This window comes from Schistocerca gregaria, chromosome 7 (genome assembly GCF_023897955.1).
Source record: "Schistocerca gregaria isolate iqSchGreg1 chromosome 7, iqSchGreg1.2, whole genome shotgun sequence".
Lineage (NCBI taxonomy): Eukaryota > Metazoa > Arthropoda > Insecta > Orthoptera > Acrididae > Schistocerca > Schistocerca gregaria.
Genome location: NC_064926.1, coordinates 175410549 through 175421868, shown reverse-complemented (window position 1 = coordinate 175421868; position 11320 = coordinate 175410549). Strand labels below are relative to the sequence as shown.

The following is an 11320-nucleotide window of genomic DNA, read 5'->3' as shown; positions in this document are numbered from 1 at the left end:
CCTCATATAGGAAGTACGTCGATGTCAGTACATGCCTGAACAGGTCAAGGAGAGCCCCATCGAACTTCTATTGGGACAGTGTCATTAAAGAAGCAATTGAGATTAAAGTCACAGACAATCTAATCAACCGTGACTCGGGATACCAAATCAGCACTGCCTGGAATCCTGCGCTTGAGCTTGTGAAAACTCAACGCAGGACACTCCAGGATTCAGAAAGAAATATAATTGGAGACCGAGGGAACAGCCGTGAGACAAGGTGTTGGACATTAGAGACCAGATCTGACACACCCCAGGTCATGAACTCGACTTCAGAAGACGGCCAGGCCGGGCGCGGACGGCGGAGGGAACACCGGCCACCAGAGAGGGACAATGTAGCCGCGTCTGGCGGGCGTGGACCTCAGATGGAACACACGATGCGGCGTGGACCGATTAGGGAGCGCCCAGCACGCAACAGAACTGGAAACCGTAGTAACAGTCATGAGATAGAGTACCTAACATATTATTATGTCGTTGAAATACTAATTAGTAATAATACTAATATAATAACTAATAGCTTCTCAGTCCTGAAGTGGACAACTTAATTTGGAACGGACTACTTCTGAATTGCTGAAATGAATTTCTGTCAGTTACGCTTATACGGAAACAGCAGTCACTACTCGCACAGAAGCAATTATTTTTACATTGTTTACATCAAAACTGAGGTTCATAATTTTTTTAATTATTTCATATGATTAATAGGCAAAAATGAATGATTAACTGTTGTAGGCAACATGTTGAGTGTGTGACCTCACTTTAATTCTGACAGCCATAAATAGTGAATGTCAAGTATCCATTAACATCATTATTTCACTGAAATAATAATAAATTTAGATATTCGATGAAACAAAGTTGCAGTGCTGGAGTAAGATAGCAAATATAGTTACAAAAATCCTAGTAGCCACATAAAAGAATTTAATATTGTTCAATGAAACATAAATTTCTGAAATTTACAAGATAAATTTCTTTCAGTAGTTACTGCTATAAATAATTTCAGAACTTTGATTAAAGTTGTTACTAAAAATTTAGTAGGTGAGTTCAGTTATTTAAAATCATCTGAAATGTCAAACAGGGAAGTATTTTACTCTTAGTTTCTGTCAAAATGATTAAATTTGATAATCATAAAAGTCATTAGGACACATGAAATACAGTATAACAGAACTCAGACAATGATCCAAATAATGATGACCCTAGAAAGTGATCATCGTTAACAGTTATATTTTGCACAAAAGCTACGTTTTCCTTATAATGTCAAACCGTGGCAACCCCTTTACACAACTAAAAGTCTCATACTATTATTTGATCTTACAGTTCGTAACGTTGCAGTGAATTAGTATACTCTAAGAACGAAAGCGTGGGGAGAAACTAAGCCTAATGAAAGGGTGAGCTATAGAGAAGACGACTGTTACGTGGATAAGGAATAATACTTTAACAAGGTGAGGAAAATGAAACAAGTCTATTATGGGATAACTATGTAAGCTGTTGCTGTTAAATTGTACTAATAATTTAATATATAGGTCACCAAATGTCTGAACATCAATGATTAACTGAAAATAAAGGAATATGTCCTATTGTCTTTAGGTTGCTTGGAAGCTGTCTATTATTTAAAGGAAGGTTTTCACCATGGAATTGTCTTAAGAAACCATATTCTCCACATACAGGTTTGGCTGATGCCCTTGCTAATCTACAGACTGATATCACAGGATTAATTAACCACCGAAATTATATTCATAATGATTCAATTATCGCATTTATTTTAGGAAACTCTACACAAAATGGGAAAATTAAACATGTGAAACATCTTCTTTCAAAGAAAAAACAAGAAATACGTGAAGTAATAAACTGCCTCAGTTACAAGCTATACATGTATGGTGGTTCTGTAAGGTAGCGGTAAACACTGTGTAAAAGAAGCATTATTTCCAGATACCGCAACTGTATCGACTTATATGATGTGGCACAAATAACCGCGTTACACATGATATTAAAGACTTGCTCCAAAATAAATATGTGCACCGTGGAAGTTAAGGAGTATGTCATGGTAACTCAGTATTCGCTTTAACGAACTTACAGTTCCGAGTCACGAAAGAATTGTGAAACGACTGTACTTCGAAAGAGAAGTTTACAGATCTCAGCTGCATGTGAGTGAAACTCGAATCTCGATGCTCCGCTTCTCTTCAACGGTTGTCTTAACAGCCCTAGCCATCCGAGCACACCTATCCAACCCAAATTCCCATATACCGCACACTTTCTCCGTCCCTTATCCCCCATTTGCTCGAAGCCCAAATTCCCACATGTTGTACAGTACAATTATAGTGTCCTGTGACACTTATCCCCAATTTGCTCGGAGCTATTCAGCTGAACTCCACAAGATTTGGACGATCGAGAGCAGACAAAGCGCTTATATGTAAATATTTACATGTAAATATTTATATAACTTGTTTGAAGAAGAAACTGGAGTCGATAAGGAAGGCATAGGGGATCCAGTACCAGACTCAGGATTTAGAAGAGCTCTGGAAGATACAGGATCAAATAAAGTAGAATCCACTGACAACACTCTACCTGAAATTCTAAAATAATTGAGGGAAATTACAGTCAGATGACAACTGTAGTTTGTGTGGAGAATCCGTAAGATGGGCGGAGTAGCATCTGACTTTCCGAAAAATATTATCCACATAATTCCTTTGACAGCAAAAGCAGATAGATGAGAACACTACCGAAACATCAGCTTAACATCTCATGCATCGAAGCTTCTGACAGGAATAATATACTGAATAACGGAAAAGGAAACTGACGATCTGTTACATGACGATTAGTGGGCTTTATGAAAGGCAAAGGCACCAGAGCGGCAGTTCTGACTTTGCGCAAAAGTGAAGAAAGGTCATGAGACTGTCATAGGAGTTGCGGACGTAGAAAGCCCGTTCGACAATATGGAATGGTGCAAGAAATTCTGAGAGAAGTAGGAGAAAGCTATAGCGAAAAATGTGTGACAAATAGTCAGTTCTAAATCCGTAATATGATTAGAAGACCAAGAACGAAGCACTGGTACTCAAAGGATATACGACAGGGAGGCAGTCTTTCGACCCTATAGCTCAATCTACGCACTGAAGAAGCAACGATGCGTATAAAATAAATGCTCAAGAATGGGATTAAATTTCAAGACAAACGGATGTCGTGATAAATTTCGCTGAGGACATTCCATCCTACGTGATATTGAAGACGAATTACAGGATCTGTTGAATGGAATGAACAGTCAGATTAGTCAAGCAATGGATTGAGGGTAAACGAGGTAAAGGCAAAAGTAATGAGAGGTAGCAGAAATGAAGACAGTGAGAAATTCAACACCAAAACCGGTTGTCACGCAGCAGACGAAGTTAAGGAATTCTGCTGACTTGGAATCAAAATAGCCCTTGTAGGAGGAAGTAAGGAGGGCATAAAACAGGTTGGGACTGGCAAGGACGGCATTCGTGGGCAAGACAAGTCTATTCGTATCAAACATAGGCCCCAATAGGTTGAAGGAATGTCTGTTAATGTACGTTTGGAGCACAGCGTTGTTTGGTAGTGAGTCATTGAAAGTGGGGGAAATGAAACAGAAGGGAGTCGGAGAGACTGAGATGTGGTACCACACAAGAATGTTGAAATTCAGGTCAACTGATAATATAAGGAATAACAGAGGATGGAATACATCTACAAATAATTGATGACTTACAGCCTTGCCGCAGTGGTAACACCGGTTTCCGTCAGATCACCGAAGTTAAGCGCTGCCGGGCTGGGCTAACACTAGGGTGGGTGACCACACGGTGTGTCGAGCGCTGTTGGCAAACGGGGTGCACTCAGCCCTTGTGACGCAAACTGAGGAGCTACTTGATTGAGAAGCAGTCAACTGACAGACGACCAGGAGAGCAGTGTGAGGACCACATGCCCCTCCATCTCCGCCTCCAGTATCTCCTATGTCTGAGGATGCCACGGCGGCCGATCGGTAACGTTGGGCCTTCCAAGGCCTGTTCGCACGGAGTATTATTGGTGACTTAGGACGCAAGGGCTACGCTGAAATGAAAAATTTCGCACAGGAGAGTAATTCGGGGAGGGCCTCATAAATAACTGACAGAAGGCTGAAAACAAACATGTAACCTGTCCTTTCAAGGACCATTACTACATCTTTGTATTATGCCCGCTGCCATTTCATTGCCTTTCCTATTTATTTCATTCCAAAAAGGCTTACATCTGTAGGCCTATCTTTTCCTAAAGTACTTTCTTTTACCGTCGATCAGTTGAAATACTTCTTATTTTCTCTACGGTTTCTTAGCAGTTACCTTCCATGCAGCCATTTGATTTCTTTGTGTATAGGTGGCTATTCCCTTGTGAAGTAACAGCTGAAGATCACCGCAGATCTTCTTCTTCATTCCCGCTATCACACATGTATTCTCCTGCAACAATGCCTTGAATTTCCGAACCGCTCTGTTCCATTTCCTCGTGAGTGCTATTTGTCGATTATCATCTCACTTTACACTGAGGCGACAAAACTCGTGTGATTTCGGTATACACGTGTGAAGATGGTGGTTGTATAGCGTACACAATGTTTGAAAGGACAGGGCACTGGAGGAGCTAAATGGTAATTAAAGCTAGATGCATGGGGGATCCCATTTCGGAAATGGTTAGGAAAATCAATACGATCCATGACTTGTCACCTGAGCGTTCGTACCGAGTCAGCCATTCAGTAACTTCATACACTGTCACTTCATTTTCTGCTTGCGAAATTCACATCTATACCTAAATTACTGCCGTTGACGTCTGTTTCCTGCCGATTCTGATGGAAATAATCTATTACTCAATTATTCAAAGAGACTCATTCTATGACTACCCTACCCATTCCTAACGAAACGTACTCCCATTATCGGATTTTCTGCCTTGCCATCTTCTCAAAAATACTTTTCTTCTCTCCATTTCACTTCACGTACCAGCTCTATACAGGGTTTCCCATAAATTTTACGAGAACTTGGAGGGGTCACAGAGGGTGTCTTGAAGAACAAATCAGCCAACAAGGAACCCTTGTTCGGAAGTGTTATCCGAAAAGGCTACAGAGCGTCGAAGTTACAAGAGTCCCCTGGGCTGCCCCCTCAATAGCAAACGTTACTTCGTCCGCTAACGGACCGTAGGCGGAATGTCTCGCAACTGATTGCGACTGAGTGCCACGTTCACCAGGGGGAAGATGAAACTAGTTGCTTTTCCCCTAAAATTCTGTGCTCTGTTGCTTCGGACACAGGTTTTGGTCTGAAGTTTATTTTTCTTCCGTAAGCAGTATAACATTAGATATATTAGAGAGCCACAGGAGAAAAATAAGCTGCAGAAGGGAACTCTTGTGTGAAACCGTCATCCACCGAAGCAACAGAACATCATATTCGTGAGAGACAAGGCCTTTATACGCAGTTTCTCCACTGGCAACTGTAACAATCCGTTGCGAATTCTGAATATCAGACAGCACTGCGAGATGTCCACCGTACAGTAAGACAGTGTATCATGCCACGTTTGCTGCTGAAATGGTGGCCTAGTAGCAGGCGCCGGCAACCGCAACCTCAACTCTCTGTTGCGCCGTTCTTTCACTTTTACGTACATGGGTTCCCAGCCTCGATTTCTGCCTCAAGATACTCTCTACAGCCCCTCCAAATTTGTCGCGAACTTCTGAGACAATCTTTTTGTAGACTGATCCTTTGCATTTTCGATTTCAGATTTTCCAGCTTTCCTATCACTGTCAGACTAGTGACATCATTCACGAACTTCAACGTTTCATTGTTTATTCAGTATTTTTTGCTCATCGTCAACTCCCCATTGGCTGTCCCTTCGCTGAGGTCCGAAGCAGGGACTAATCCATAATCTTTCGCCAATGGAGAAAATATCATCATACTTTTTTAAGTCCTATGGATAACATTAAATATGTCTAATACATTAGTGGTTTCCAATAATTTCTGCATCGTCATGCGGTTGGTCATTGCTTGTCGTACAGACTTTTGAGGACAGTTTCCCACCCTAACGGCAGCAGGGTTCTCCGGACCTCTGTCTCCGCCTTCGCAGTTTTTGACAAGATGGTTAGCAAAACGATGGATGATTCCTTATGCCAGAGGTCATCGGCTGCCACTGCAGACGATTTTAATTCAACATTTAAACAGCAGGTGAAATACTGAACTGAAAAGAGAGAAAATAAGAATCCAGAGGTCGCAGCAGAATTACGTAAAATACCCCTGGAGCTTATATGAAAATTGCCAATAATTACCTTACGATTATTACCAAATTGTCAAAAACTGCCTAAAGTTAGAGAATATGTCTATGAAGTCACCCATAGGATAAATACATGGAATTAAAGGGAAGCTACTTTATTCTTTATATGGTAAACGAAGCTGCGAAGAGGAAATCAATGTACTACATGTAAAATCCCGAGAATGTATAGGGCCTAAGCACTTGCGGAAGTTATTTTCCAAGCATGGTCGTAAAATGAAACCAGATCTACGGAAATCAGTAGTACGACGAACTACGTACTTTTCGGAAAGCTGTATTGCAGCGAGACAACGAATTCTAAACTGCAATGTAATATTTTATACCAGTTAATATAAGAGGATCCTTCACCGCTATAACTGAAGTGTTACTTAGTCCTCGCATAGTCAAGCGATCCTATCAAACTCTGTGTGAACGAATTTTGAAACTGCCGACATGAATGGGGGTCGATGAATTAGTTGATATATCAAGGTTTCTCCGCTTCCAAGTGTGTTGTCTGAAAATAGTGTTCCTCGTTGTGGCCTTGTGCTCAATAGAAAGTAAAGTGCCTGAACAGTGAACAGTATTAATCCAAGATTATTCACATTGTAGAAAATAAGCTGATATGGTGCTGAGTTTCTTAACTTTATCTACAGTTTCGTGAAGTCGTTACGTTTCTAAGACTTTCGGCAGGTAGCTACGTACATGACCAGTTCAGTATATGCTCACTGCAAAATTAATAGAGGTACTGTGTTTAGCGACAGGCAACGCATAGTCCAGCATAGAAATACCGCATCGGCACCTTTGATTTTTAATAACAGTTCGGCGTACCGCTATGCATGGCGTTCTGCGACTGTACCTGGCGAGTAATAGCCTCCAGGGTGTAGACTTTAGCTATGTTTGCGTTAACTGGTCACGAACGCAAAAACGAAGGCATTAAACTCGTGACATGCGGAGGGCAGCTGTAGCAGGAACAAACCACACAGCTTTGTGCTTAAAGTGATGGAATCAAATGTGGCAAACCATTGTCACAAACGTGTCCTTACCTGTGTCGCACAAAGAGACAAGCATTTCTGCGCGGACAATAACAGCTTATGGGTACGTCCAAAGCTAAGCATTACTTGCTTCCATTCTGAAACAATGCCGTCGGTACAGTGACCTGTTAGTTCGCTATTAATTAGCCGCTATTGCACAAAGGAGTCCTCTGTCACAGCGAAGCTTCGGACGGCTTTCGAGCGCTTATGCGGTGCTCCTGCTATTGTCGCGTGCTCTTGAGGTAGAACCAGAAACAGTGACTTATGATACAACGGTCATAAAGGAAGACCTGCTCGTTTCTCTCTCGCAGTAGCCGAGTGTATGCTCACATGCAAGCGTAATTGTCGAACATATTGAGCAGTTCCTCTGCAGTGACGTTGTAACCGATGTGTTCATAGCACAAAAGCCAGCAGCAATTGGCATTCTGTTTGATGACCCACTCCCAGGAACGATTTATGACGATCGCATGCCTGTTTACGGGTTCCCGTTACGACGTTTAAGTTCTACCTTTTGCGCAGTGACTTTCATTTTAACGATAGCACATATTCTTTCCTTTAGCGACAAAATCACCGTGCTTCTCTATTTGAACCAACTAAAAACACATTTTCGTATAGTAGCTGCGCTAGTGTTGTACATCTACATTCTATTATTATAGAAAGAATTATCGCTCTTTCACCAACCTGTTGTTCGAAAATAATTTAAGAGTTTCGAAGGTCAGACTACGTACTGTATGGTTATTGAGAAAACATTCAATTCACGCTACAGAACAATTAAATATTACGGAAACATTAAGTTTAGAATGGTTGTTTCCTTTCTTCATCTTTATTTAATTACGTATTTTCTTTGTTCATGCTCGATCATCTTCACTAAAATTCCTCCATCCTGGAACAAGTTAATATGCAATAAAGAAAGAAACTGTTGAAGTCAGTTGGTGCGTTTTGTTAGGATAACCGATTTGGGCCCGTTTACAGGTCATCTTCAGGCCCACACAAGAATACTCCCTCTCACCTCCCCTCCAAACCCCTTACCCTTGCTTTCGATATGAGCTTCGAATAAGTAATGTGGATGTCAATATAAACTCCTTTAAGGGTCGATATAAATTATCTAAAGATAAGATAGGAAGTGAGCCACACAGTTTGTCTACTCGTTATTGTTAAGAAGGGAAATACCATACAGGCACTATGCCTTCACTTATTCAACGAGGTAATAGCAGTAGTATTTTCTGGGTCTTCTGCCTGCTTTTATGTGGGCAGAGGGGACTTCCTCTCGTTTGCTCAACACTTTACCTGATAGCAGTACTTGCACCCTAAATCTACGGTTATTTGTTGGTTACTTTCCAATTGGATATATTCCAGTGTTTGTTTTCCGCTACAGTTTGTACCATCGACAGCTCTCTCCAGTAAGATAGAAGTTTTGCCTGATATCCTTAGCACGAATCCTGTCGACATATACTTACCTCTTATCAAAGTTTTTATCATCATTTCTTATCATATAAGTCCATCTAAATTTTAGCGTCCATCTGCTGTACCACACTGCAAAACTTTCGATTCTCTTCACTTCCGGTTTCTCCACAATTCGTGATTAATTATCATACAATTATGTCCTCCAAACATACATTTCCTCGTCAAAGTAGGGCTGATATTCGATACTAAATTATTCTTTTTCGCCGGGAAAGCCCCCTTCGCTTGTGCTAGTATGTATTTTATGTGCTCCTTGGCAAATCTGCTGTTAGCTCACCGATATGGAAGTCTGTCACCGCTGCAAAAAATATAACAAATAATGAGTTAGCTTCATTATAGCGCAGCAAAAGGGCGATGATTTTCAATGGCTTATAACAGCAGAAGAACGTACACTGATGTTTTTGTTTGGTTATGTAATTGAAGTGCAGTAAAGGAAATATACCACAACGATTTCGATGATTGCGGACAACTGAAAAGTGACTTCTTTTTAAATTATTCAAGTCAAGAGGTCATACTTCGAGAAAAAGTAGATAAACCTGACGCATGTCGTTTCATATTATCTTTTCTAGATTTCGTCCTGAATTTCGGCCTGACACAGCTTCGGGTCATGAGAGTATTGAAAACAAATAAATGTCTTCTATCATGCACACTGAAAAAGAAAGACACTGTGTAGTAGGCACACTTCTTCTGCCTAATATTTAGGGAAAGTAAACTTCTATTATTTTCATCAATACTAGTCTTTGCGTAGTTAGGAAACATCTCAACAATAATACGAAATATGAGTTACGATTATCAAGAACCACATAATATATTAATCTTACCCATGTTATTTTATTATCCTGTAGGTACTGGACAAAGTAGTAAAACCCTTAAAGACAAGCCTTCATTGACACCTTTAAGAAGACAACGCTGGTTAATTTTCTGTTACGATTACCTTACCCAAAAGGAAACTTAATTATGGAGTTATTTATCACGTCAGACGTTATCCTGCATGCGTTGTAAATATTTTCCTATATTAAACGACAGTCTAAGGGATTGAATTTTCTCTTTCAAAGTAGAATTCGTTTAAACCTCACCGGTGAGAGCGTACGATTCAAGCGCAGGTATCCGAATCACCACGCTTTGAGTCCAGCCACGTCAATTCATGAACGATACGTCAATTTCAACAAGCATATTCGAAGCCAGGTTATTATACTTGTGGAAGAAATGAATTTTCACGGCGTCGGGCGCTATGTAACGTTAAGATTGGTGATCCCGAGCAAACTGTTACCCAATGAATACAACGATGTTATCACATTGGAGTATGCAGTAGGCTTGGGAGAACAGAACGTTGTCGTCTAACAATGCTAGTCCAGGATAAAGAAGTTGTAATTACATCACGACAATTTTTTTGAACACGGTGCAGTTGGGAAACGATAGTACTGCGTTTCCCTGGTCGATTGACACTGTTTGCCCTCGGCTTCAGAACGCTGGAGAGCAAGGTAAGTGTATGGCTGTCAAGCAGAAACTCCTTGATTACCATCTACTCTGCTGTTTGTTACGAAAAATGCCTATCGTCACACGTAGAATGTAATATATTATGACGACTCCCATATCGATTGATATTCCAGTATAATGACACAGGCTTCATTAAATCCCTATCGACTCCAAATGTGGCCGTGTGTTTGTCGCAGTTTGGAGCTGAATTTGTTCTCCTAGTCCATGGAATTTGGGTGCTATACTGCATATATGACCGACCTCATACTGCGTAGATTCATCTTTCGAGTAACTTTTTTACTACGTCAGTGAAATAACTACCTCCTGAGGGCTTTACTGTTTGAAGCAGGATCAGTTTGCAACGCTGTTGTGCAGGGAGTGGCTGGCGGAATGCAATGAGGTTTCTGTTTTCGACTGGGCCTTTCTGCCCCAGACCTATTCCCGATTAAAAACATGTTGACAGACGTGAAATAGGCCACCTGAGAAAATCGCCTGGTCTCCTAGAAAATAACACGTAATGACCTATCTAAAGTGGCCCTAGATGTCAGGGAGGAGACAGCAGGAAACAAGAGATGTGCAATTTCCTGTCAGATTAAAACTGTGTGCTGGACCGAACTCCAACTCTGGACCTATGCCTTTCGTGGGCACTTGCTCAAGCAGATCCAGAGTTCGAGTCTTGGTCCGGTACCCAGTTTAAACTGCAGGAAAGTGTCATGTCAGAGCACACTCCGCAGCGGAGTGAAAAGTTCATTCTGGAAACAAGATACCTTAGTTAAATCATAGAATACATGTGCAGTGAAGGGGAATGCGTTTGTATGGGATATTAAATACCTATAAAGGGCAGAGATAGTCTTACGAAGAACTGTGATCCATTCATTGAGTTAATTTCGTATTTTCTGTAAATTAAATAAAGCAGGACAGGAAGAGACTGAGGCTCAGTAGGCGCAGTGGAAGACAGCGATTTAAAAGGAGTCAATTGATAAAAAGGAGTATGAACAATAGAAACTTGACCATTGAAGACAAACAAAATAAATGTTTATGGAGACTGAGATTCGGGATGCCGCAGAAGC

The 11320-nt window shown here is 41.0% G+C and overlaps 1 pseudogene; it reads left to right on the top strand.

Annotated features, from left to right (window-relative positions):
• The first annotated feature begins 3736 nt into the window (after positions 1-3736).
• LOC126282630 (5S ribosomal RNA) lies at positions 3737-3854 on the top strand (annotated as a pseudogene).
• Positions 3855-11320: the final 7466 nt, after the last annotated feature.